Consider the following 27,445-nt stretch of genomic DNA (forward strand, 5'->3'; position numbering starts at 1 on the left):
TTAAAACCAACAGAAAAGTACACACATCACAAACCAATGTGACTAAATGAAATAGGTGGAAGACAAAGTTTTTTGTTGTCTATCAGATTAAGTTACATCAAGGAGGCAACATTTCTAAAGCACTGGTTCAAAAGGAGCAGCGCTTCATTTTTGATTGAGAAACTATTGATCCTCATGGTTTAAACCTGGATATCGAATGGAGTTCTATTTTATGACAGCTGTTTTTCTCTTCATTCATTGGTCTCCATCTCTACATGGCATTCTGTCATGTCTTTATTTTCTACTACTTTTTCTTGGTTTTTCCATTTAAGAGGCTTAGTAGAGATATCCGATGGTTTTCGGAACGTATTTTAGTGCTGGTAAGTTTGTTATATACTATAGGGTAGATTTTCAAAACTTATGCGCACGCATCCATGTGTGTGCGCTACCCGATGCGCGCACATGGACGCGAGATTTTATAACATGCGCGTGCTGGCGCACGCATGTTATAAAATTTCAGGGTGGCACACGCAAGGGGGAGTATAGTTTTGCAAATACGCGTGGCGACGCATCGGGGCCTTCCCCAATTCCCACCCAGTCCTCTCCAATTAAGGAGCGGACTGGGAGGGAACTTTCCAGCCCCCTAGCCTAACCTCCTTTCCCCTTCCACTATCCTGCCCTCCCCCTATCCCTATCCTAACTACCCCTAATTTTTCTATTTTACCTTTTTCTCCTGCCAAGGAGCAGGAGCAAGTTGCATGCACCAGCACCCTACCGGCTCGCGATCCCCCAGCACAGCGGCAAATGGCCGATGTGCCAGGTGCCTCTAGCCCTGCCCCACCCCCGGACCACCCCTTTTTAAAGCCCTGGGAAATTACACGTGTCCCGTGGTTTACACACGTGGCTGGATCCATTTAAAAATTGGCCCAGCGGGCATAAGGCCCGACCATGTGCGTAAATCCCGGGATTTACGTGCACTGGGGTAGATTTTCAAAGGGATACGCGCGTACCCCCCGAAAACCTTCCCCAACACCCCCTGCGCGCGCCGAGCCTATTTTGCATAGGCTCGGCGGTGCGCACAAGCCCCGGGACGCGCATAAGTCCCGGGACTTTGCAAAGGGGGTGTGTCGGGGGAGTGTCAGGTGGGCGGCACAAATTTTGGGGCGGGGTGGGAGGCGTGTCAGGGGTGTGACGCTGGCCGGGGGCATGGTTGAGGCCTCCAGACCAGCCCCGGGTCGGATGATGGCGCGCCAGCAGCCCGCTGGAGCGCGCAGATTTACGCCTGCTTTCGGCAGGCGTAAATCTGCCAACAAAGGTAGGGGGGGTTTAGATAGGGCCGGGGGGGTCGGTTAGGTAGGGGAAGGGAGGGGAAGGGGAGGGGAGGTGGAAGGAAAGTTCCCTCCGAGGCCGCTCCGATTTCGGAGCGGCTCGGAGGGAACAGGCAGTGCGCGCCGGGCTCGGCATGCGCAGGTTGCACAAATGTGCACCCCCTTGCACGCGCTGACCCCGGATTTTATAAGATACGCGCGGCTGGTGCACGAACAAAAGTACGCGCGCGCGTAAATTTATAAAATCTACCCCACTGTGTTTGTAAATCTATCCCTATTTGTTTATTCTAATCGCTGACTACTTTTCATTGTCTTTTTTGTATTATTTAACATTTTGATAATTATTTGAATAGGTTGCAATGGTTCAATTATTATTATGGTGTGGCACTAATAGCATTATATATTTCTTAAAAATTTAACAAGGTGAGCATTTAAATTATCATAGTACATTGTGCAGCAGGTTCTAGTGTTGTGGATTTCAATTTAATTTTTTTCTTTCTTTTTTTCTTCTTTTTTTCCATTATGTTTCAGCTACATCTTATCTTCACGTACACTGTCATACCCATGGTTAAAAACTTGCTTCAAATCCTTTTAAAGCTTATCATCAGTGATACATTTGTCTTGTCACTTCTACTGCCCACTACAAGAAAACTTTGTTGCAATCATCAATCTATTTATTTATAAAAATTGTATAACTCTCATCAAAAAGTGAGTAATAAACAATAAAAACATTCACAATTAATAAAAATAATAAAATATTATACATAAATCAATAAAAAATAAAAAATATATATATACCTATTTCATTTAGTCACATTGGGTTGTTTTTTTTGTGCTCCCTTTTCTGTTGGTTTTAATTAATGTGTTTGTAGGTATCCCCTGAAGAAGCCAGTTGTATTTTAGTGAAACCATGGCCTAGCTGGGAACATTTTTAAATTTGTGTGTACTTGCTCACATATTAGATGATATCATAATAAATATGTTTTTCTTTTTATAACTGTATTTGTTTGAAAACAGTTTTGTGAATTAATTTGGACACTTTTCGTTTTTATTACCCATGTCTGAATTTTGTATATCTTTCAATTGTATTCACCATGTGGTTTCCTATATTCAAAATATAGACAGTTAAGTAAAAGAACAACAAAAAACACCCAACAATAACAATATTGTTTTGGGCCAGCAAGCCTGATTCTTCCCTATAGTCACCGAAATACTTAAAAAGCAGTCTGGGCATAGCACCTGAACTCCCCTCCCCCCCGACATGTCAAAATAAAAAAATGTTTTTACCATAGCTTTCTGAGGTGCCTTCACCATTTGGTATTAAAATTAAAGTAATGGGTCTGGGCTCCCTTCTGCCCCACTTCAGCCTTGCCAATCGCTCAAAAGCTCTTCCTACACCCTACTGTTAATGGTGAAGTGAAACTGCTATGGCTGTTTCAAAAGGGAAACTTTGATAAAATGAGAAAAATTGTTAGAAAAAAACTGAAAGGAGCAGCTACAAAAGTAAAAAATGTCCAAGAGGCGTGGTCATTGTTAAAAAATACCATTCTAGAAGCACAGTCCAGATGTATTCCACACATTAAGAAAGGTGGAAAGAAGGCAAAACGATTACCGGCATGGTTAAAAGGGGAGGTGAAAGAAGCTATTTTAGCCAAAAGATCTTCATTCAAAAATTGGAAGAAGGATCCAACAGAAGAAAATAGGATAAAGCATAAAAATTGGCAAGTTAAATGTAAGATATTGATAAGACAGGCTAAGAGAGAATTTGAAAAGAAGTTGGCTGTAGAGGCAAAAACTCACAGTAAAAACTTTTAAAAATATATCCGAAGCAGGAAGCCTGTAAGGGAATCAGTTGGACCGTTAGATGATCGAGGGGTTAAAGGGGCACTTAGAGAAGATAAGGCCATCGCGGAAAGATTAAATGATTTCTTTGCTTCGGTGTTTACTGAAGAGGATGTTGGGGAGGTACCCGTAATGGAGAAGGTTTTCATGGGTAATAATTCAGATGGACTGAATCAAATCACGGTGAACCTAGAAGATGTGGTAGGCCTGATTGACAAACTGAAGAGTAGTAAATCACCCGGACCGGATGGTATACACCCCAGAGTTCTGAAGGAACTAAAAAATGAAATTTCAGACCTATTAGTAAAAATTTGTAACTTATCATTAAAATCATCCATTGTACCTGAAGACTGGAGGATAGCAAATGTAACCCCAATATTTAAAAAGGGCTCCAGGGGCGATCCGGGAAACTACAGACCGGTTAGCCTGACTTCAGTGCCAGGAAAAATAGTGGAAAGTGTTCTAAACATCAAAATCACAGAACATATAGAAAGACATGATTTAATGGAACAAAGTCAGCATGGCTTTACCCAGGGCAAGTCTTGCCTCACAAATCTGCTTCACGTTTTTGAAGGAGTTAATAAACATGTGGATAAAGGTGAACCGGTAGGTAGATATAGTATACTTGGATTTTCAGAAGGTGTTTGACAAAGTTCCTCATGAGAGGCTTCTAGGAAAAGTAAAAAGTCATGGGATAGGTGGCGATGCCCTTTCGTGGATTGCAAACTGGCTAAAAGACAGGAAACAGAGAGTAGGATTAAATGGGCAATTTTCTCAGTGGAAGGGAGTGGACAGTGGAGTGCCTCAGGGATCTGTATTGGGACCCTTACTTTTCAATATATTTATAAATGATCTGGAAAGAAATACGACGAGTGAGATAATAAAATTTGCAGATGACACAAAATTGTTCAGAGTAGTTAAATCACAAGCAGATTGTGATAAATTGCAGGAAGACCTTGTGACACTGGAAAATTGGGCATCCAAATGGCAGATGAAATATAATGTGAATAAGTGCAAGGTGATGCATATAGGGAAAAATAACCCATGCTATAATTACACAATGTTGGGTTCCATATTAGGTGCTACAACCCAAGAAAGAGATCTAGGTGTCATAGTGGATAACACATTGAAATCGTCGGAACAGTGTGCTGCGGCAGTCAAAAAAGCAAACAGAATGTTGGGAATTATTAGAAAAGGAATGGTGAATAAAACAGAAAATGTCATAATGCCTCTGAATCGCTCCATGGTGAGACCGCACCTTGAATACTGTGTACAATTCTGGTTGCTGCATCTCAAAAAAAAGATATAATTGCGATGGAGAAGGTACAGAGAAGGGCTACCAAAATGATAAGGGGAATGGAACAACTCCCCTATGAGGAAAGACTAAAGAGGTTAGGACTTTTCAGCTTGGAGAAGAGACGACTGAGGGGGGATATGATAGAGGTGTTTAAAATCATGAGAGGTCTAGAACGGGTAGATGTGAATCGGTTATTTACTCTTTCGGATAGTAGAAAGACTAGGGGGCACTCCATGAAGTTAGCATGGGGCACATTTAAAACTAATCGGAGAAAGTTCTTTTTTACTCAACGCACAATTAAACTCTGGAATTTGTTGCCAGAGAATGTGGTTAGTGCAGTTAGTATAGCTGTGTTTAAAAAAGGATTGGATAAGTTCTTGGAGGAGAAGTCCATTACCTGTTATTAAGTTCACTTAGAGAATAGCCACTGCCATTAGCAATGGTAACATGGAATAGACTTAGTTTTTGGGTACTTGCCAGGTTCTTATGGCCTGGATTGGCCACTGTTGGAAACAGGATGCTGGGCTTGATGGACCCTTGGTCTGACCCAGTATGGCATTTTCTTATGTTCTTATGTTTCTTCTAATGTTGCTCTCATAGTAATGGTAGCATATCCTACCAAGACTGCTGTAAGATAAGACTCTGACAACAATGTTGGTGGCAAACACTAATAGCACTTCTGACAGAGCAATGCTAAAGCTGCCAGAGTGGTACAACTTTACCACTCTGGCTGGTCTTAGAGGTTTGAGAGAGTTACAGGTGAGGCGGGAGGGTGCAGGAAGGGATTCTGGGTGGGTGAGGAGGGGAAAGTAGGGCAGGAGGTTGACCTGACCCATAACTTTAATTTTAATATTGAGGAGTGATCTTGTGCTGCTATGACCTTTCCAAATTATTCTAACCATCTCACACATCCAACCTGGACTGAGGAGTTCATGTGGAAGGGCTTAATACCTAGAGAATAGGGATATGAATTTGTTTGAAACTAATGTGTAAAATACATTGAAGGAGTCCATATTAATTTCATTCATGATTCCCCAAAATGAATGGAGCAGTCCTACAAATACAATTAAAAATATCTCATTTGTTTGTTCCTCATACAAGTCTATGGCTTTGCTCTGAGTAAATAAACAGGAGGTGGTAACTATGGCAACCAACCCTTGGCTAAGTGATCTCACAGTCCTGTCAGAGCTGAGTCAGGACAAGTTGGCAATAAAACCACAAAGATAAGAAATCATGGTGTAGCATATTTTTAAATAGCCTATAGGTGCTATCTGGATCAAGTTACACATGATCCAGTTCCACTGTAATGTCAGAGCATGTTCAAGAAACTGTATGTATTTTCTAGCTATTGGCAGAGAAGATTTTATAAAAGCTCTCACAGAGATTAAAAAAAAAAGCTGAGAAACTTTTGGATTTGCACAGGTGAAGGGCTGCTTATTTTCTTCTTTCTGCTGTAATGGTCTCACTGGACCATAAAGACAGAGCCAATGCCCTTTTGCTGATTTTATTTTTTCTCTTTCCTGGGAAAGGTTAAGGATAAGAGACAGCATGGAAATTAAAAATGTAGAAACATAGCAACATGACAGCAGAAAAAAAACATATGACCCATCTAGTCTGCCCATCAGTTAAATTTATCTAGCCTTGATAATTCCCATCACTCCCTCAGAGATCCTTTGTATTTATCCCATACTTTCTTGAATTCAGATACTAGGGATGTGCAGAGGGACGCCATATGTTGCATTTGGGATTCGTATTCGTCGGGGGGCAGATACGTTGCATTCAGCAAGGGCCCCCCCCCCCCGATACGTTTAGATGTTAATTCTTATTCGCCCCTGCTAAAATTAAATTAACTACAATCCCCCCACCCTCCTGACCCCCCTAAGACTTACCAAAACTCCTTGATGTTCCAGCGGGGGGTCCGGGAGCCATCTCCTGCACTCACACCCTCAGCTGCCGGTATTCAAAATGGTGCCGATAGCCTTTGACCTACTATGTCACAGGGGCTACCGGTACCATTGGTCAGCCCCTGTCACATGGTAGGAGCAATGGCTGGCTGGCATTATCTTGTGCTCCTACCATGAGACAGGGGCTGACCAATGGCCCGGTAGCCCCTGTGACATAGTGAGAGCAAAGGCTATCGGCGCCATTTTGAATACTGACAGCCGATGGTCTGAGTGCAGGAGGTCGCTCCTGGACCCCCGCTGGACCACCAGGGAGTTTTGGTAAGTCTTGGGGGAGTCAGGAGGGTGTGGGAGAGGGGTGTTTAAATTGGCTCCTTTAGACGGCCGAATAATTCGGCGAAGATTCGTTGTATTCGTGGGGAATCGCGATACGTTTCGCTTCTCCACGAATACAACGAATATGTCCCTATACATTGCAGATTGCCAATTCGTAGGGAACGAATGCACATCCCTATCAGATACCATTTTTGCCTCTACCATCTTCACTGGGAGGCTGTTCCATGCATTCACTACCCTCTCTGTAAAAAATATATCCTTGGATTACTCCTGCGTCTGCCCCCTTTCAGCCTCATCCCATGACCCCCCTTGTTCTAGAGCTTCCTTTTCACTGAAAGAGGATAGCCTTTTGGCATAGAAACCTTTGAGATATTTAAAGGTCTCTATCATATCGTTTCTATCTTGCCTTTCCTCTAGGGAATACATATTTAGATCTTTAAGCCTATCCCCATATGCTTTAGAAAGAAGACCACTGTCTATTTTAGTAGATATCCTCTAAACTGACTCCAAACGGTATATATCTTTTTGAAGGTGCAGCCTCCAGAACTGTATTCAGTATTCCAAATGAGGTCTCACCAGGGATCTATACAGGGGCAACATTACCTCCCTTTTTCTGCTGAACATTCCTCTTCCTATGCAGTGAAGCATCTTTCTGGTTTTTATGATTGCTTTATCCACCCAATTGTCCATCTTAAGTTCATCAGATGCAATCACCCCTAGACCCCACTCCTCTTTTGTGCTTAGAATAATTTTGCCTCCAATACTGTTCTTCTCTTTTGGGTTTTTGCACCCTAAATGCATTACTTTGCATTTTTTAGCAGTAAAATGTAGCTGACAGTATCTAGACCATTCCTCAAGATTCACTAGATCCCTTATCATGTTTTCCACACCTTCTTGGTTGATTGATTTTTGGTGTCATCTGCAATCTGTATCTAGGGATTCCCCACCTGTGAGGACTGAACATTCTGCTTGTCCTCAGAGAAAGCAAAGGATGCTTACCTGTAGCAGATATTCTCCAAAGTCAGCAGTTTATCAGTCCTCCCAGAACCCCGCCACCTCTCCTAGGAGTTTGCTTCACCATATATAGATATATACTGAACTGAGGAGGGCTCAGCGCAATAGTTGTGACACAGAATAACCGATACCTACTCAGCAGAGCATGCCAAAAGCAGTGGAAGCTCTCAAATCATGGCATTAACCCAGGCTCTGTCAGATGATTTCACCCAACTGTGAGGACTGATATCTTCCTATCTTGGAAAATACCTGCTATAGTTAAGCAATCCTCGGTTTCTTTAGTGTCATGTTTCTTACCTGGGTGAGTTTCAGCAAAGTCTTCCAAAGTGTCCCAGCCTAAGAAAGAGAAAAATAAATCATTTACCTGTTTAGGTAAATATAGAATGATAAAAATGAACAATGAAAAGTAATTTTTAAAAATAATTATTTGGTGGGGGAATAAATTGAGGTCCATATTCAGCTGCAGGCAAGCTAGAAAATTTAGCTGAATAAATTTATCCAGCTAACTTTAGGACTGCTCTTTGGCTTTTCTGATGTACATTCATTTCAAACATATTTCAAAAACATGATGAATAAGGGCAATTTGTTTCATTTGGGGGCTGCAAAACAAATCAGGGTCCCCCTGAATGAAACAAACCTTATTTGATACATTTGTTTGAAAAGAATGCATCGAGCCTAAGCCAAATCAGGGGCCATGGCCTATGTTCTAGTGTGACACGGGCATCTTGACCTAAGCCTAGGCCCAAAGCTGGGGCTTTGCCTATGGCACAGACAGATGCCTAAAGTAGGGGCCACCACCTGCACCTGAGCACGTCATTGGGGTCTTGACCTATGCCCAACATGATGCCGAGGTCTTGGCTGAGACCTGAAAAGGTCTTACTGATCTGTCGGGTATTCGATAGCAAGGCTGGGCCTCAGGCCAGACCCAGGCCCGATGCCACAACCCAACCAGGAGGCTGGATCCTGACACCCAGCCCTTGGCCTAGGTCAGAACCTGGACCCAGGCCCTGTGACACAACCTGCCCCGGAGGCCAGGTCTGAATGCTAGGGCCTTGGCCTGGATGCTGGGTCACACCACCTGGCTGAGGCTCAAGCCCAGAGCTCAGGCCATGCAGCTGCTCCCGCGTCATCCCCTAGTTTTCTTCTGATGCCATGACTGGGGTTAATTAGTGGACAGCATCAGAAGGAAAGAAGTGAATGACACAGGAGCAGCTGCAAGACCTTGGCTCCAGGCAGCAGAACCTGGCCTCTAGGCCAATCCCTGGCCTTGGGTCTGGGTCTGGGCCGAGGCCCGAAGTTGAGACCTGGCTTTGAGGCTAGGTCATGGCAGCAGGCCTGGGTCCGGGCTCCAGCCTAGACCAAGGCCCAGGCATCGGGACCCACCTGCAGGACAAGTTGCATCATCGGGCTGGGTCCTGTCTGAGGCCCTGGATTTTGGACATGCCCTGGGTCTGGGCTCTGTCCTAGGCTCAGGCTGAAGCATTGGTCTTGAATAGGCCAAAGTAGCAGCAACATATGCCTCCCTTGGCCTATTCAAGGTTGAAGCTTTGGCCTGGGCCTGGGTCTCACTGGTGTATCTCAATTGGACTGGGTAAGTGGGGCCCTGGAATTTTTCAAGGCAGGTGGACGCTAGGCCCTGAGAAGGCCTCATTTTCATTTTTTGGCCATTTTGGAGTTTATTTTTTAAATTATTTGATTCGGTTTCTTCCTCACTAATGAAATGAATCAAACAATCCATGAACCACAATTCATGGGCAATAAACCTCCCGCAAACGAACCAAAAATGAATCTTTTTCTCCTGCACATCCCTAATATGGATTAGTTTATTCACCTTGGAATGGAATGAATGACTATTAGGACGGTAACTTTAAAATGAACTTGAGTATGATCATGCGAGCAGACTACACTGGAATTTTAAATTATCTGTGCAAGTTTGTGCACATGATTTAAAATATACCTCAGCATGCCTATGTGTGCTCCTAATTTTTAGCTGTTATATAAGCAATTCACATATCTTCCTTAGGGATTTGTCAGCTTTAATGTGCATAGTAAATTAGTACTCGGTAACCGTATCAGGTATACACAATGGGTGAAGTAGAACCACTTTCTCTCTATATATATATAACCACATTATTTGTAAGAGAAAAGCATACAACTTTATTATCATAAGTTTCAAAAACGATTTAGGAAATGTGTCCTAAAATATAAACCCACACACTCACTCATTCACACTTTAAAAACATCCATCTAATACAAAAATGGTAGTCAGCCCTATGACCCCAAAAATTTATACAATAGTATATATATCATGTTTTAGTGCAAAATTGTACACATTGGCTTCCCTGTGGATATACCCACTTACAGTCTATGCCCGGCTTTCGCCCTTGTCTACTTAATACTTCACAAAAACATAAAACATGATTATACAATGCTATACATCACTGTTGCCTATCCTCAATTACTCTTTATTTGGCTGACTTCCTTATGTAAATCTCTTTAGAATAACCGTTCTTCACTTTGCTGTTAATAGTTATTCACTGTGGTCTGACCCCAACAAGCGGCCCCTGTTTCACATCCATCTGCTTCCTCAGGGGGACTGCAACCACTGAGAAAACAAACCTAAATTTTAGATACACCTAAAGACAAATACCCAGGACACATTAACCACCATAAATACTTAGAAGCCTTTTACCACAAGTCGTCTATTATTCAGCATATTCCAGGCTGTCCACTAATTTCAAAGCTGTCTTCAACTGTCTCCCGTTTCTTCCAAAAACCAAATTTATCATAACGCAGTAAATCTCCTCCCAATAGATGTAAACCTAAATAATACCAAACACACATACTAAACACCCAGCCTCATTAAATTTGAAAACCACACAGCCTGTACCTAGGTCTTACATAAGTCCAATCACTTACCGTTTCTCTAACTTTCCAAAGAATATGTCTCACAAGAGACAAACATTTCCAAACACCTTCATTTCCAACCAATTCAAAGAACATCCAACTGCACCACAAATTCACCGTGGTGAATAACATCTCTCCCTAAGCTTTTTTTAAAGCAGCTTACAAGGGCCACCGCCCTAACACGGTGAGCCGCATGCCTGAACGTCCCCCACAGCGGGACGCGACGTGATGACGTCATCATACGCTGGTATCGTGCCAACCAAAGCACAAAATGATTAAAATTACCACACTATATATGCCAATGACAACCACGTCACACCACTCCACAACATATACTAGAACACCAATCATCCAACCACTAACAAAACTCACAACGCATACCTGCTAAATCACCAATATATACCCACTCTAATGCCTCCTCAAATACCCACTCTGATACATCAAGCAAGTACCCACTCGGGTTAAGGATTTGTTGGACACTGCTTTACAAAGTGGAATTATTACACGTCAAGAATTTAATTGGTTGTTTCAACCACATCCTACTGTCCCATATTTTTATACAGTTCCAAAAATTAATAAATCATTGCTACACCGCCGGGTAGGCCTATTGTGTCTGGCATTGGTTCTGTGTTTGAACCTATTGCTAAGTATATTGACCGGTTACTTCAGCCTGTAGTGACACAGGTACAGTCTTATGTTAGAGATTCTATGGATTTTTTGGGAAGTATGGAACAGGTACAAATAGATCGAGTACAGTGGCTAGTTACGGCTGACATATCCTCTTTTTACACATGTATTCCCCAATCACAAGCTTTGTTGATAGTACAAAAACTGTTGAAAGAGGTTGTGACGTCTGGCAGAAAGTACAATTTGTTGATACAACTGGTACTGACTGAAAGTTATTTTCGATTCAATAATACCTATTACAAACAAGTCAGAGGTATTCCAATGGGTTCCCCATTGGCTCCTACGGTTGCAGGATTATATGTGGCACAATATGAAACTCAATATATATATCCTTCCTAATCTTTTGAGTTTATTATGATTTGGAAGCGATATATAGATGATTTGTTTTTTTTGTGGAAGGGGGATGAAACCTCTTTGTTGGACTTTCAATCATATATGAATCAATGTGATGTTCGTTTACAGTTTGCCTTTGTTAGAGATACTATCTCTGTTGCTTTTTTGGACATGAAGGTTATTAAGTGTGATATTAATATTGAAACTACAGTGTTTAGAAAGCCTACAGATAGGAATACACTGCTTCATGCTATGAGTTTTCATCCTAGAAAGCTTAAAGAAAATATACCATATGGGCAGTTCTTGAGATATAGAAGACTGTGTTCTTCTGTAAAAGAATATAGGGCTAAGGCCCAAGAACTCACTGATAGATTTGTGGAACGTGGTTATAATAAGCGACTCATTAAGAAGGTGTTTAAGCGTGGTCTTTATGCAAATCGAGATAATCTTTTGAGAGTTCAGCATAGAGAGAAAGTTTCGCTTCCGTATTCATCTAAAACTACAGCCATAAAACAAAGTATATTGAAACACTGGCCAGTAATATCATCTTTACCCGGTTTCACCGAGCAACCTATTTTTGCTACTAAGAAGGGCAAAAATTTAAGAGAGAGATTGAAAAGAAGAGAGACTTTCACAGTTAGTGTTCAGCCTCGTGGCCAGTTTCAATGTGGCCACTGTTCAGTTTGTTCTAATGTGTTACAAATTCAACACAGTATCAGTTCAAATTTCATGTGCATCCATATGTACTATAAGGTCATTTTACTTGTTCATCAGAACGGGTTGTTTACGCCATTGTGTGTCCCTGCACAATGGTATATATTGGTCACACCAATAGAACTATCAGACAAAGAATTGTGGAACACAAGAGTTGTGTACGTATTAAAAAGAGTCAGCTCCATTAGTAAATTACTGGTTACAGAAATCACATAGTATTGATGACATAACATTTTTGTGGTTAAACAGTGTCAAAATCCAGAGGGAGATACACAGCATCTCTTAACTCAATGGGAACAGCAATGCATTTTTGATGGGCAAACTTTGATGCCTCATGGTCTAAATGCAGAATTAGAGTGGATAGCTTTTTTCTGAGGGGACAAATGGAAAGTAGTTGCACATATAGTATTCCCTTTGGTTTAAATATAGTATTGCTGTCATTTACATCAATGTTTTAGTATTTGATTTGCGAGTTATATTTGGTTGTGGTTTTTGTATGAAGATGTATGGAAGTTAGATTGAATGGTTAGCAATGTGTGTTTTGCATGGGGGATGTAATGAATATGAGTGGGTACTTGCTGGATGTATCAGAGTGGGTATTTGTTGGAGGCATTAGAGTGGGTCTATATTGGTGGTTTAGCAGGTATGCGTTGTGAGTTTTGTTAGTGGTTGGATGATTGGTGTTCTAGTATATGTTGTGGTGTGACGTGGTTGTCATTGGCATATAGAGTGTGGTAATTTTAATCATTTTGTGCTTTGGTTGGTGCGATACCAGCGTATGATGACATCATCACGTCACGTGCCACTGGGGGGGGACGTTCAGGTGTGCGGCTCACCGCATTAGGGCGGTGGCCCTTGTAAGCTGCTTTAAAAAAAGCCTAGGGAGAGATGTTATTCACCACAGTGAATTTGTGGTGCAGTTGGATGTTCTTTGAATTGGTTGGAAATGAAGGTGTTTGGAAATGTCTGTCTCTTGTGAGACATTCTTTGGAAAGTTAGAGAAACGGTAAGTGATTGGACTTATGTAAGACCTAGGTACAGGCTGTGTGGTTTTCAAATTTAATGAGGCTGGGTGTTTAGTATGTGTGTTTGGTATTATTTAGGTTTACATCTATTGTGAGGAGATTTGCTGCATTATGAGAAATTTGGTTTTTGGAAGAAATGGGAGACAGTTGAAGACAGCTTTGAAATTGGTGGACAGCCTGGAATATGCTGAATAATAGACGACTTGTGGTAAAAGGCTTCTAAGTATTTATGGTGGTTAATGTGTCCTGGGTATTTGTCTTTAGGTGTATCTAAAATTTAGGTTTGTTTTCTCAGTGGTTGCAGTCCCCCTGAGGAAGCAGATGGATGTGAAACAGGGGCTGCTTGTTGGGGTCAGACCACAGTGAATAACTATTAACAGCAAAGTGAAGAACGTTTATTCTAAAGAGATTTACATAAGGAAGTCAGCCAAATAAAGAGTAATTGAGGATAGGCAACAGTGATGTATAGCATTGTATAATCATGTTTTATGTTTTTGTGAAGTATTAAGTAGACAAGGGCGAAAGCCGGGCATAGACTGTAAGTGGGTACATCCACAGGGAAGCCAATGTGTACAATTTTGCACTAAAACATGATATATATACTATTGTATAAATTTTTGGGGTCATAGGGCTGACTACCATTTTTGTATTAGATGGATGTTTTTAAAGTGTGAATGAGTGAGTGTATGGGTTTATATTTTAGGACACATTTCCTAAATTGTTTTTGAAACTTGTGATAATAAAGTTGTATGCTTTTCTCTTACAAATTGTGTAGTAGTAAATTAGTACTCCAGTTTGCCCAGTCTATCTTTAGATCATTCAGACCCTTCTAGTTCTTCAGCCCACACTCCCCCCCTCTCTCCAGACCCCTCCCCAAGTCAGTTTTTGGCTGAAACCTGCGCTCCAGCTACACTGGATTACTCTCCATACCCTCCAACAAAATGGCTCACCTCGTCTCAATCCGAGAACAAGCAATCTCAATAGCTGGCCCTACGTTATGGAACAAACTACCAGAAGATCTCAGAATAGAACCTTCACCACAGAACTTCAAGAAATCACTAAAAACATGGCTATTCAAAAAAGCCTACCCAACCGACAACTAACTCCAGGACTCCTACTACAACCCCACAAAATCAAACATCAGCCAACCCTCCTCAATCTTCTAAAAAAACAGCCGACCACCCAAATGAATTAACGCTTACAGCATTCTAGCTGATTCTATAGTGTTACCTGTATTGATTACATTAGTCTAGTATGTAGAATACCTATATTTAGTATGTAGAATACTTATATATATCCTTATATAACAATTTAAAGCCTACCTATATACTCACCAAATGTATTTTGTATGAATGTATTAGTATCAAAACCTCACCTCGATGTAATTAATACTTGTTTTGTAATATAAAATAGTGTGGTCTATAATCACACCATCTCACTTACATCATGTAAACCGATGTGATACCCAGGGTGAATATCGGTATATAAAAAGAAATAAATAATAAATAATAACAACAATAATAATAACTAGTTTAATTCTGACTTATGTCTCATTAAGAGCAGAAGTAAATAAGCATAGGTAACAGTCTGACACATACTGCAGACGTCGGATTTAAAATCCTCATTTACATGCGTAAATGTTGACCCTACCCTGGAACACCCTGACATGGACCTTTTAAAATTCACCCCAAATGTGCAGTAGTTGTCAGCTGTATTCACACTTAATATTCAGTCCAGCAGGAGAAGGAAAGAGCCTCCCCTCCTGGACATGTTTGAGGGTCTGGCAGTAGTAGCCTTTCCTCCCTCCACAAAGATCAAAAATTATATTGTGGGCAATGGCAGCCCTATACCCCCTCCTGGTGCACACATGTTATAAAAGCTGACGGCCACGCGCACATCGGATTTTAAAATCCGCGGGCGCATGTGCAGGTGACCCATGACTCGCATATACGGGAGGGATTTTCCAATTACTTGTGGTGATGCGATCAGCATTCTTCCCAGTCCGCTCCAATTAAGGAGCGGACTGGGAGGGACAATCCCTACCTCCCTACCTAACCTTCCTCCCTCTTCCCCTCTCCTCCCCGCCCCCTAGACCTAACCTAACTATCCCCCGATTTTTTATTTTGGTACTTACTGCTCCTCTGGACAGAAGTAATCTCCATGCACCAGCCGGCTGCTGGCGCTCGCTTCCCCAGGACAGCGTCAAATTGCGCTTTCCCGGCCTGCTCCTCCCTGCCCAGACCTCGCCCCCCCCCTCCCCAGCCCACCCCTTTGGAGAGGCCCTGCACTTCAGCGCATACCAGGGTTTATGCGTGTGGCTGGGCCTGTTGTAAAATGTACGCGGCATGCACAAGGCCCGGCCACGCACCTAAACCCCAAAATTTACAGGCTTAGCCCATTTTAAATATACTTGAATGTTTCCAGAATCTAAAAATCTGTTTGTGATTGAGCATGTGTGTGTGTCTGACACTGGCTGGCAGTGTCATTACTTGCAAATTGGTTTAAGAGCCAGACTGAGAATCCAGAATATATCTCTATAAGAGATATAAGCAAATGTGTAGGGACTGGGAGCCCCAGCAATTTGGATGAATGGAATGGGGATTCTACTCAGATCTAGGCTGGAATGTGCTCAACTTCTTAGTTATTTAAGAAAGATGAAATTTTTTTGGAGATATTTTGGCTCAGTTCTACCAGATTCCAGGGTTGATTTGGCGTGCTTTTGGGAGCTGGCACATGTGCTGCAGGGAAAGTGCTTGAGGGTGACAGATACCCAAGGGCCAGTTTTGAAAAAAAATCCCTTAGGCTATTTTACTGCAATCTGCCTCTGTAGTTATTTATTTACTTGATTTATATTCCGCTTTTTCAGACACTAACAAAGTGGATTACATTTTGGTAATATAGGTATTTCCCCATTAACAGAGGATTTACAATCTAAGTATCTGATTCACTAGGGGGCGTGTCGGGGGGGGGGGGGGGGGGGGAGGTGATGCGACCGACGGGTCATCTGGGGCGGGGCCATGGGCGTGGTTCTGGCCCTGGGGCGTTCCAGGGGTGTGGCCGCGTCCTCTGGACCAGCCCCCAGACTGGAACATGGCGCCGGCAGCCGGCCGGCGCATGCAAGTTACGCCTGCCTCAAGCAGGCTTAACCTTCGCAACAAAGGTAGGGAGGGTGTAGATAGGGCCGGGGGGGGGGGTTAGGTAGGGGAAGGGAGGGGAAGGTGGAGGGAGGCCGAAGAAAAGTCCCTTCTGAGGCCGCTCTGATTTCGGAGCAGCCTCATAGGGCACGGAGACAGGCTGCGCGGCTCGGCGCGCGCAAGGCTGCCGATTTTGGGCAGCCTTGCGCGCGCCGACCCAGGATTTTAATGGATACGCGCGCATCTATTGAAATCCCATGTACTCTTGTTCGCACTTGGTGCGCGAACAAAAGTAAGCGTGTGCGCAACTTTATAAAATCTACCCCTAAGGGTTTCCTTGATAGACACAAAATGGGAGAAAAGCCTTAATGAATCTGGCCCAAAGTTTGGATCGGAGGTAACGGAGGGTGAAGTGAGTTGCCCAAGGTCACAGGGAGCAGTGATGGGATTTGAACACTGTCTTCCTCGCTGCTGCTACAAACCACGAGTCTACTCCTCCACTCCGCTCTCTACTATTTTTCCCTTTTGGGTGGAAGTGATGGGGGCTCAGTTTGCCACTATCACAGGACTGGTTTTTATCTTAGGATTGGGAGGAAGGGGGATTGGGGTGCCCTGGTCCGCGACAATATTTCCCAATATTCAAATGCCCCGTGAGCCCCTTGTGAGTTATCTAGATGTCCAATTATTTTCAGCAGCATTTTTACCTGGAAAAATGCCACTGAATATCTGGGTAAAGATACCCGCAAAAAGTTTTCAGGTAACTTTGACAGTGGACCTCTGAATATTGATCGGTCAGATATCATTAATTCAATGGAAGTCTGGGACTACACTGAACCTGGAACTGAATTTGTCTATGGTCTAAAATTGGCTTTTTGGACTTGAGAACAGAGTGAAGGTCAAAGCTAGAAAACGTTTCCTGCTCCAAACTTATTTGACTCTGATTTGGAACAGAAACGTTGAAACAGACTCAGGGCACCAAACCTGTGTCAATAGTAAAATACACCAAGGGGAGTGGAGGTGATTGATCCTGGCACCTTCACACCTCTGACTAGAAGGGAAGACAAAATCCTCCATATTTTTCTAAAGCTTGCTATTTAGAATAAGGATAACCCTAGTCAAAAATAAAGGAATATAACATTGACATCATAAGAACAAGTAAAAAAAAAAAAATCACAGAGGTCCATATTCAGTACACTGCTGAGTGCACCCAGTTATTGTCTAAAGTTAGCCAGATAACTTGTCCCAGATATTCAGTGGGATAAATGTCCCACTAAATATCCCCGATTAAAGTTATCTGTCTACCTTTAACCAGATAAGTTTAAACCTAACTAGTTAACTTTTGAATAAGGTCAGTTAGGTGTAAGGTTATGCGGCCTTGTATATTCAGATAACCAGTCACATAACCAGTTATCTTCAAAAGATATCCACTGAAGTGGCAGTCTTGTACAAAATATCCTTCACTTTGGGCCCTGTCCTGATTCCTATCCCCCCACCTTTAATGTAGCAAAGCTCTTGCTGGCCATGATCCCCCCCCAAAGCCCCTTCTACATCAAAATCACAGCAATGGCCCTCCAGACCTGTTGCCATCCAACGCCCCCCATGCCCTCATCCCCCCCAAGTCCTCACACCCACCCAGTACTTTAAAATATGCCCTTATGTGGATTTAAATTGCTGTCTGTGGTAATTCTGGGCGCTTCAGGCAGCTGGCTGAACAATTATGCTGATACCTTATGCTCCCAGTGCAACTGCTAAGAGCTATGCTAGAAGCACCCAGGATAACTGGGTGATTCCGGGCCACATAAGAGCATATTTTAAGGTACTGGGTGGGTGGGAGGTCTGTATGGGGGGAGGTGTTGAAGGCTGGTGAATTTGGCCAATTTTTTTCTGAGGTGGGAGGGGGAGGCCTAGAGGACTATAACCATGATTTTGGTATAGAAGGGGTTTAGAGGAGTCATGGAAAGCAAAGGATTTGTTATATTTGAGGTGGGGTGGGGAATTAGGATGAAGGCCCATGGAAATATTTTTGTGTTTTGATATTGGACTGCACTTAACTGGATAACTTTTGAAGATAGCCAATTAAGTGGCTAGTTATCTGGCCTCACAAAGATACATTTTAGACCTGCTGATTATGAGGCTTAAAGACAAAAGTAATTAAAAACAAATCCTCCCAGCATAATAAAAATCTGTTGCTTGAAAATTGTGTATAAGGTAAGGAGCACAATATGTAAAATCTATGAAGACAATACCCTGTCATAGAGCATCACTAGTGGCTCCTTCTCTTTCTGTAAGAAGATTATTTTAGGAAGCTAGTTAAGATTTCCTGAAGACATTGTAACATGAAAATGGGTTAGCTATGGATCAAAACAACCCCCAATACATTGATAAATGTGGATCAATATGTACACTGCACATAGCTTAGTACAGCTTAAGCATAAGAATTATTAAATCCTGAAACACTGTCTCAGCACATTGTCTCTGGCTGTTACTGATGAGCTGATAAGGTAGGAGGCAAGAAACATTTGATTCCTCTAAAATTTGTTGTTCTAAGAGATAACATTGATGACAGCCAGAGTTCAGGAGACTAGTACAGGAGAACTCCCTAACAGTCATAGCTAGAGTCATACATCTTACTGTAACTGTGAGTCTTGATTGCTACAGCTTGACAATTCCAGATGGCTAATGTCAGAGTTTTGGGTGCAAACTGAAACACCTAACTTGCAGTCACTGAAGTAAAGTCAGAGAAAATAAGATATGTTACAGCTGTGTTCAACTGTGAGCCACTGAATGAGCCACAAACAAGAGAGTGAATAGCTGGTTCTATATGTGGAGTTCACTGTGTCCTACAGTCCTTCGTTTCAAGAATCCATAATTCCTTAGCAAGCAGGACCTATGAGAAGAATATTCTCTGTATAATACCTTTTCTTTATTTTTTTCTCTGTGATTGCAATATTATTTACTTGATTAATCTACTTAATGCCTACTGTGATGTTGTGTGCTTCTACTAATATTCATTATGATGTGGTTTCTCTTTGCTGATTTCATACCATATATTTACAACATATAGTAAACTAAATGTTGCTTTTACCAGATTGTGTGTAGAGTGTTTTATGACATAATATATAACCACTCAGCCTACTTTTCACACTTTCATTCCCCATATATTTTTCAGGTCATTCCAAATATCTTTGTTGTTTTCTGCCTTATAAATGTCTGGTTTCACAATAATCATATGCCAAAACCTGAATCTTTCTTCTTATTTGCCTTCTAGAGGTCAAAATGATTTTGTATGAACCAACACCTAAGAGAAAGAGGTTGATGGGATCATTGTGAAAAGTCATCTTACCTGGGTGAGTCTGACCATCAAATGGATCCCAACCTAAAACAACAATGTAATGACATCATAAATAATACAATATATACAGTATACATAAAGTATTATGATGCTAGTATAGTTTGCTTTTCTATATTGTTGATAGTACATTCAAACTAGTAAATGCAAAATCTTCCTCTTAAAACTATATGAAGAATAATTCTTCCTACCAGAATAAAGCCTAGTCCCCGCTATGTACATAGTTTTGCAGTTTGTTTGAGCCATAGTTTTTTTCCCTTTTGTTGTAATTTGAGACCTTATAAATTAAATAGAAAAAAAAATACACTATCCATTATTAGCAGGACTGTGAATAATTGCAAATAAATAAAATAAATAAATCTTCTAAAGGTTTAATATTAGATTTTATTATAAAAAAAGCTTTGGTCTAATTTCTGATCAAACCTTAGCTAATAAACACTGCTGATTGTGACTGGACCTAATGTTTGTGAGGAGCATTGTACACTACAGGTGTGCATCGATAAAACTTTCTTTTTATTTTGTTCCATTTTTGTTTCATTTTGGTTCCACCCCTTTAATTGTTTTTTGCTGTTTTGTTAGATTTTCTATTGTTTTTTTTTTATTTTTGGTTTAGTGCACGATATTTTGATTTATCAGGCATTATTTTCATAAGAACATAAGAAATTGCCATACTGGGTCAGACCAAGGGTCCATCAAGCCCAGCATCCTGTTTCGAACAATGGCCAATCCAGGCTACAACTACCTGGCAAATACCCAAACACAAAGTAGATCCTGTGCTACTGATGCTAGTAATAGCAGTGGCTATTCTCTAAGACAATTTGATTAATAGCAGTTAATGGACTTCTCCTCCATGAACTTATCCAAAGCTTTTTTAAATCCAGCTACACTAACTGCACTAACCACATCCTCTGGCAACAAATTCCAGAGCTTAACTGTGCATTGAGTGAAAAATAATTTTTTCAGATTAGATTTAAATTTGCTACTGTTGCGGTTCTGGCCACGAGTACCGCGGGCAGACCCTTACCTCCGGGTTCCCGGACCTATTCCCGCTTCCAGAGGCCTGGTTTGCGGCCTGGTTGGCAGCGTTCCCGCTGGGGCTGCACCGCTGCGAGCCCTCCCATGGACGCCTGGCTCCTAGGCGCGTGCGCCTCTTGGGCGCTTTTCTAGGCTGTTTCCCGCCACTGGTGACTCCGCCCAACTTCTGACGTCAGACGCCGCGGCCTTGATAAGCCGGCCGCGGCCATCCAGTCTTTGCCTTGCAACGGGTTAGACTCCCGGTTTCCTGTTGCTCTGTGCCCCGGAGTGACTCGCCTTGCTTCGTCGCTCCGTTCCTGCTACAGTACCTGCTTGGTTCCTGCCTGCCTGCTACAGTACCTGCTGGTCCCTGCTTGCTTGCTACAGTACCTGCTGGTTCCTGCTCTCTTGCTACAGTTCCTGCTGGTTCGTGCCTGCCTGCTCAGTACCGGTTTGGTTCCTGCCAGCCTGCTACAGTACCCAGTGCCTGCTGCTGTTCCTGCCTGGTTACAGTACCCGAGTCTCGCTACAGTTCCTGTCTGGTTCCAGAACCCGAACCCAGTTACAGTAGTTCTACTGTCTTAGTCTGGTTCCAGTTACCTGTCCTGATCCACAACCCGCCTAAGTCCCAGCGGCTGGGCCCCATCTGGGCTCCTCCTGGGGGGGCTTCGGCTTCCAAGGGTGAAGCCACCTAAGTCCCAGTGGTTGGGCTCCTACGGTCTCCTCCCGGGGGAGTACCAGCTTCCAGGGTGAAGAGCATCTATGTCCTACCTGAACATCTACCTCCCGGCCTGCTACTCACTAGAGACTTTGACCATCTTTCCCCGTCTCCAGCAGGTCGGCCCAAGGGTCCACTAAACAGAGACTCCCATAACAGCTACTTGCTAACTTCATGTAGTGCCCCTTAGTCCTTCTATTATCCAGAAGAGTGAATAACTGATTCAAATTTACCCGTTCTAGATCTCTCATGATTTTAAACACCTCTATCATATCCCCCCTCAGCCATTTCTTCTCCAAGCTGAACAGCCCTAACCTCTTCAGCCTTTTCTCATAAGGGAGCTGTTCCATCCCCTTTATCATTTTGTTTGCCCTTCTCTGTACCTTCTCCATCGCAACTATATCTTTTTTGAGATGCAGCAACCAGAATTGTACACAGTATTCAAGATGCGGTTTCACCATGGAGCGATATAGAGGCATTATGACATTTTCCGTTTTATTCACCATTCCCTTCCTAATAATTCCTAGCATTCTGTTTGATTTTCTGATTGCTGCAGTACATTGAGTTGACAATTTCAATGTATTATTCACTGTGGGCCTCATTTTCTAAACGGATCGCACGCGATAAGGGACATTTCGCACACGAAATGTCCCATATCGAGTGCGATACCAAAATGTGGGCGGAGTCGGCCCCGGAAGAGGAGGAGTCGGGGCGTCACCGGGGCCGACTCCACGAAAACACCATGGATGATGAAAAGGTAAGGCCCTTTTCGCGTCCAAGTTCGCACCCAATAGCTACACCTCCTATGGTTTCGGCTCCCCGCCCCTCATTCCCTAAAGTATCTCAGGCCTGCAATACTTTAGAAAATGAGGCCATATGACATCTAGATCATTTCCTGAGTGGTAGCTCCTAATATGAACCTAGCATCGTGTAAGTACAGCATGGATTATTTTTCCCTATATGCATCACCTTGCACTTGTCCACATTAAATTTCATTAGCCATTTGGATGCCCAATCTTCCAGTCTCACAAGGTCCTCCTATAATTTATCAAAATCTGCTTGTGACGACTAAAAACTCAGCACAGCAGGGAAAACTTCTTTCTTCCCATTCTTGGGCAGGAAGTGTGGGTAAAATATTCCTCTCTCCCCCCCCCGCCCCCCACCATATAAAAATAAGATAAAATATTCACAATTTCTCAAAAGCAGCTTCACTGACACAGAGTCATTATTGCCCAACCACAGAGTGTGAGTTGGAATCAGCAGATCTTGCCTCTTTCACTCCTTTCCCAGGCAGCGATATTTCCCTTTCTAAGCCAAAACTAGGACTTTCAGGAAAAAGCTCTCAAAAATAACGCCCCAAATTCCTTAACCAATCCCAACACATTTACTCGCCGGGTTGTGGTCTAGAAAGGTGCAGTCTCACATTCTGTTCTGTATAACCAGACACTAGAATAGGGCAACAACAATGCATCCATCTCCTTCAATAGCTCAACCAAAATGCCATTCTGATTTTCAACCATATCTGCCCCTGAGCATATAGGAGGCCACCACTGCAGCAATCACAAAGGAAGTGCTGAAGCAAAGTGATATGCTCCAACCCCATACACTTCCTACAGGTCTTAGACTAGGACACTTATTAGCGGAGCCCCTAAAGGGTCTCTACACATATAAAACCAGGTTTTGCATGAGTAAATAGCTTTGACAATTATTCTCTAAATCTCATATTGTATGGCTTATGATACAGGGTCGACATCTTTTTGTTGCCCTTCTCGCTGCCACAATTTCTGTATCCTTTTGGACAAATGACTTCCAGAATTAGTCACAATACTCCAAATGATATCTTTCCTTTACAGAGGCAGAGAGTGGAAGAAGGTACCAAGTATCAACCCACAATGGAAAATTCATAAAGAGGTCAACAATAATGAAAAGGTTCAAACTCTAATAAAAAAAAAATGAACATGTACATAATACCAACAATGATGAATTATTTCAGAACAAGCAGGAACAGACTAGGACTCCGGGATATACACAGGTAACAGTTCAGTACAAAAAATGTCTCTGTAAAAGAGGCAAATCACTTTAAAAGTAACCAGACAGATCTATGGCAAATGCAACAAACACCCAACACATGCCATGCCTAAGAGGAACCTGTCTCAAGGGAGATTGTAAGAAACTGAAAAGAGAGTAGAAAGCAGCTAGATACAGCAGACAGTGAAAGAAACTCAGACGTCCATAATAAAACATGATGGCATGGCAATAATTCATAGTGATATGAGAAATCGTAATTGTAAATAGGCTATATGCCACAACTCTATACTCACATTTATATATACAACTGTTGCAATGTTTCTTATGGTATTTTATTTTATTGTTTAAATTAATTTAATTGTTATCTTGTTACAATGTAAAAATAGGGCAGTTCTCGCCCTATTCAACCTGTTATCTGGAAACCGATGTGATATCTCGATCGAATGTCGGTATACAAAAGAAATAAATACATAAATAAATAAATCCTTCAGGTACTAAACAGGTATCATCAGACAGGTAAAATAGCTTCAAAGCAATGGCACCAGTCACATGACAAGGACAACTGATTAAAGGGGAGCACACCAAAGGAAGAGCATGGACATTTAAAAGTGGAATACAAGAACTGCTCATGTTTTTACAATTGTAAAGCACTGTTGCTAATTCTCAAGTTATCTGTAAACCGGTGAGATGTTATTAAACAAACATCGGTATAGAAAAACCTTCAAATAAATAAATAAATAAATACATACATAAATAATACAGATAAGCATTCAGTAAGAGGAGGGGCTATAAAAAAAAAAAAAAAAGAGAAAGCCCACTCGATTTCCTAGTTACCAACAGGGTGAAACATTTCCATTTCAAAAATCAAATCCTCATCACCATGGATCACTGCAGTGCGAAACTGCCACCGTGGGTCCATGGCAAACAGCATTCAATGACATAAAAACGAAGCTCTGGATGCTGCATGATTTTCTTCAGCCAGTGGGAACTGTAATGTTTAAAGATTGTTCTCTTAATCATACATAAAGGTGAATTTTAAAAGCTGGACGCATGCCAAAATCGGGACATGGTCACACATGGGGGGCATGCTCATGTCCACCTGATTTTAAAAGCTGCCCACATATCCACATAAGTCCCGATGCCTGAATATCTCTCATTGGGGAAAAAAAGAGGCATTCCAGGGAGGGGCCAAGAGATGTGCATGCAAGTACCTACATGTCTGGGTGAGCTCCCAGGTATATTTCAGCGCAAATTTACTTCTGCCATGGAGGAGGTATAAGTCTAAATAAACAATTTGCAGACATCTATAAGTGGGGTCTGGGTTAACTAGGGTGAATGCAGGCTAAAGAACCAGGGGGGTTTGGTGGATGTAGCTCTAGACAGAGCAAATTGGTGGATGCATACCTGTTATAAAATTCCATGACTTCTGTGGCTCAAACCCGACATTAAAGGTGTGCATTTTTTTTAGCTGAATTTACAAAACACAATGAATAAGGGCCAATTTGTTTCATCTGGGGGAGGCCTCAAAATGAATTGAGGGGTCCTGTGAATTAAACAAATCTTATTTGTTTAATTTGGTTAAAACTTCTGGTCAGGCCTATGTCAAAGCCCTAGGCCAGGGCCTCGCCTAGCGCATAGGCTGAGGTCCAAAGCAGGGGACATTGGCTATGACTGAACATGACGCTGGGGTCTCAACCAAGATTCAAGGAAAGATTGCTTATCTGAATCCTCGGGTACCTAAAGCCTCTGCCAGGCCTATTCTGGAGCTCCCAACACCAGGGTCCGGTCTGGAGGCAGGATCCTGATGCCTGGGCTTTAGCCCAGGCACAGGACCAATGACAGGTCCTGATCTGGAGGCCAGGTCCTAACACTTGGGCCTTGGCCCAGACTCAGACCCAATGCTGGTTCTTGGTAAGTAGGCCGGGCCCAGGTGCCAAGGCCTCAGCCTAGACAAGAGCCCGGGCCCAAGCCTGATCCCAACACTGGGTCTCAGCCCAGGGTCAGGCCCAATCCCAGGATCTCAGCCTTGGCCAAGGCCCAGGCTTAGGTCCAACAAGGTCAAGGCCTAAGCCCAGAGGCCAGGGCCTTGACCTGGATCCAGTCAAATGTTGGGGCCTTGGCTGGAGGCCAGATCCTGATGCCTAGGCCAAGGACTCATGTCAGGTCCAGGTATTGAGCCCTGGCCTCAAACATCCTCTTCGTAGGTCTTCTGTCTTCTTTTTTCTTGTTGGTAATGATGCCCTCTACTAGAGTCATGCTGATGTTTTGCCGTACAGCAAAATTTTGCCCTTCACTGAGGTGGATGTGCCAGAGTTTATTTACTCTGGCACTATTTTAGTGGATTGTATCATTACCAACAAGAAGAAAGAAGACAGAAGACCTACAAAGAGGCTATCTGATGCCTTGGCTCCGAGCCTGCACCTGACCCTAGGCCAAGGCCCAGATGTCGGGCCCTTGCCTAGGTTGAGGTGCTGGTGTTGGGAACAGGCTTCTGGCCCTGGCCCAAGCTGTGGCCTCAACATCAAGACCTGGCCTCCAGGCTGGATCAAGCACCAGCACTGGACCTGGGTCTGAGCCTCAAGTTGTTGGGACTGGGCCCAGGCTCTTGCCCAGTCCTGGCTTAGTCAACTGGGGCTGGGACCAGGCCTCCAAGCCTCAGCCTTGTGTAGAGCGTAAACTGAGGTCATCCTGACCTACCACGGCCTCTGCCTTCACAAGGCCAAGGCCTCAGCATGGGGTCTAGGCCTCGTTAGTGGATCCCCACTGGACCAGGTAAGTGGGGGGCCTGGGGGATCCTGACCCAGGTATCTTTCTGGGAGGGAGTTATGGATGGTAGGGACAAGAGGCCCCATTTCCTTTAATGTTTGATTCCTTTCTTTTAAAGAAAAGAAACAAATTAAGCATTAAATAAAACAAAATTTGTGAGGGAAAAAACTCCTGAAAATGAAACGAAAAATGAAACAATTTTTTTACCCCTGTACATCCCTACCCAACATTGCGCAGTTGGACATGCCCACTTGTAAAATTAGGAGTAGATACACTCATGCCAGATTTATTTTATAATATGCGCACGTATGTGCATGCAGGATATATAATTGCCATAGTGCCATGCGCCCACATATCCGTGCACCCATTTGAAAGTTATCATCATAGTGTTTAGCCTATATTTAAAAAAAGATAAGGGTATACAATAGCAAAGACAGTACCTGTAGTACTTCATTCAAATGAAAGGTGAAGGGGACTTGCTTAAGGGACTTGGAGCACTCAAAAAGTGAATGAGGAAAGTAGGGATGTGCAGAGGAACGCCATACGTTGCATTTGTGATTCGGATTTGTCGGGGAGCAGATAGGTTGCATTCGGCCGTATGGTGCCCCGATGCGTTAATACAGCGATTTCTATTCGTGTGCCAGCTAAAATTCAAACTAACTACAACCTCCACCCTCCTGACCCCCCACGACTTACCAAAACTCCCTGGTAGTCCGGGAACCATCACCTGCACTCACACCCTCGGTGCCGGTTTCATCATGGCGCCGATAGCCTTTGTCACAGGGGCTACCGGTGCCATTGGTCAGCCCCTGTCACATGGCCATTGGCACCATCTTGTGCTCCTACCATGTGACGGGGGCTGACCAATGGCACCGGTAGCCCCTGTGACATAGTATGGGCAAAGGCTATCGGCGCCATTTTGAGTAGTGGCATCGGACGGCCGGAGTGCAGGGGGTCGCTCCGAGATCCCCAGGGACTTTTGGCCAGCTTGGGGGGGCCTCCTGACCCCCACAAGACTTGCCAAAATTCCAGCGGGGGTCCGGGAGCGACCTCCTGCACGCCGGCCGTCCGAT

The 27,445-nt window shown here is 43.0% G+C and overlaps 1 protein-coding gene and 1 long non-coding RNA gene across 2 annotated transcripts in view; one reads left to right on the top strand and one right to left on the bottom strand.

Moving 5' to 3' along the window:
• Positions 1 to 23,509, top strand: part of LOC115084051 — a 117,927-nt gene extending 94,418 nt beyond the window's left edge. The window contains exons 3-4 of the long non-coding RNA XR_003854462.1: positions 19,766 to 19,844; positions 23,432 to 23,509. This is a non-coding gene — a long non-coding RNA (uncharacterized LOC115084051). The remainder of the gene's footprint in view (positions 1 to 19,765; positions 19,845 to 23,431) is intronic.
• The window catches only part of ADCYAP1R1 (ADCYAP receptor type I), a 596,453-nt gene that overhangs the window by 158,272 nt on the left and 410,736 nt on the right, over positions 1 to 27,445 (bottom strand). The window lies entirely within an intron of this gene.

Source organism: Rhinatrema bivittatum, chromosome 2 (genome assembly GCF_901001135.1).
Source record: "Rhinatrema bivittatum chromosome 2, aRhiBiv1.1, whole genome shotgun sequence".
Taxonomy (NCBI): domain Eukaryota; kingdom Metazoa; phylum Chordata; class Amphibia; order Gymnophiona; family Rhinatrematidae; genus Rhinatrema; species Rhinatrema bivittatum.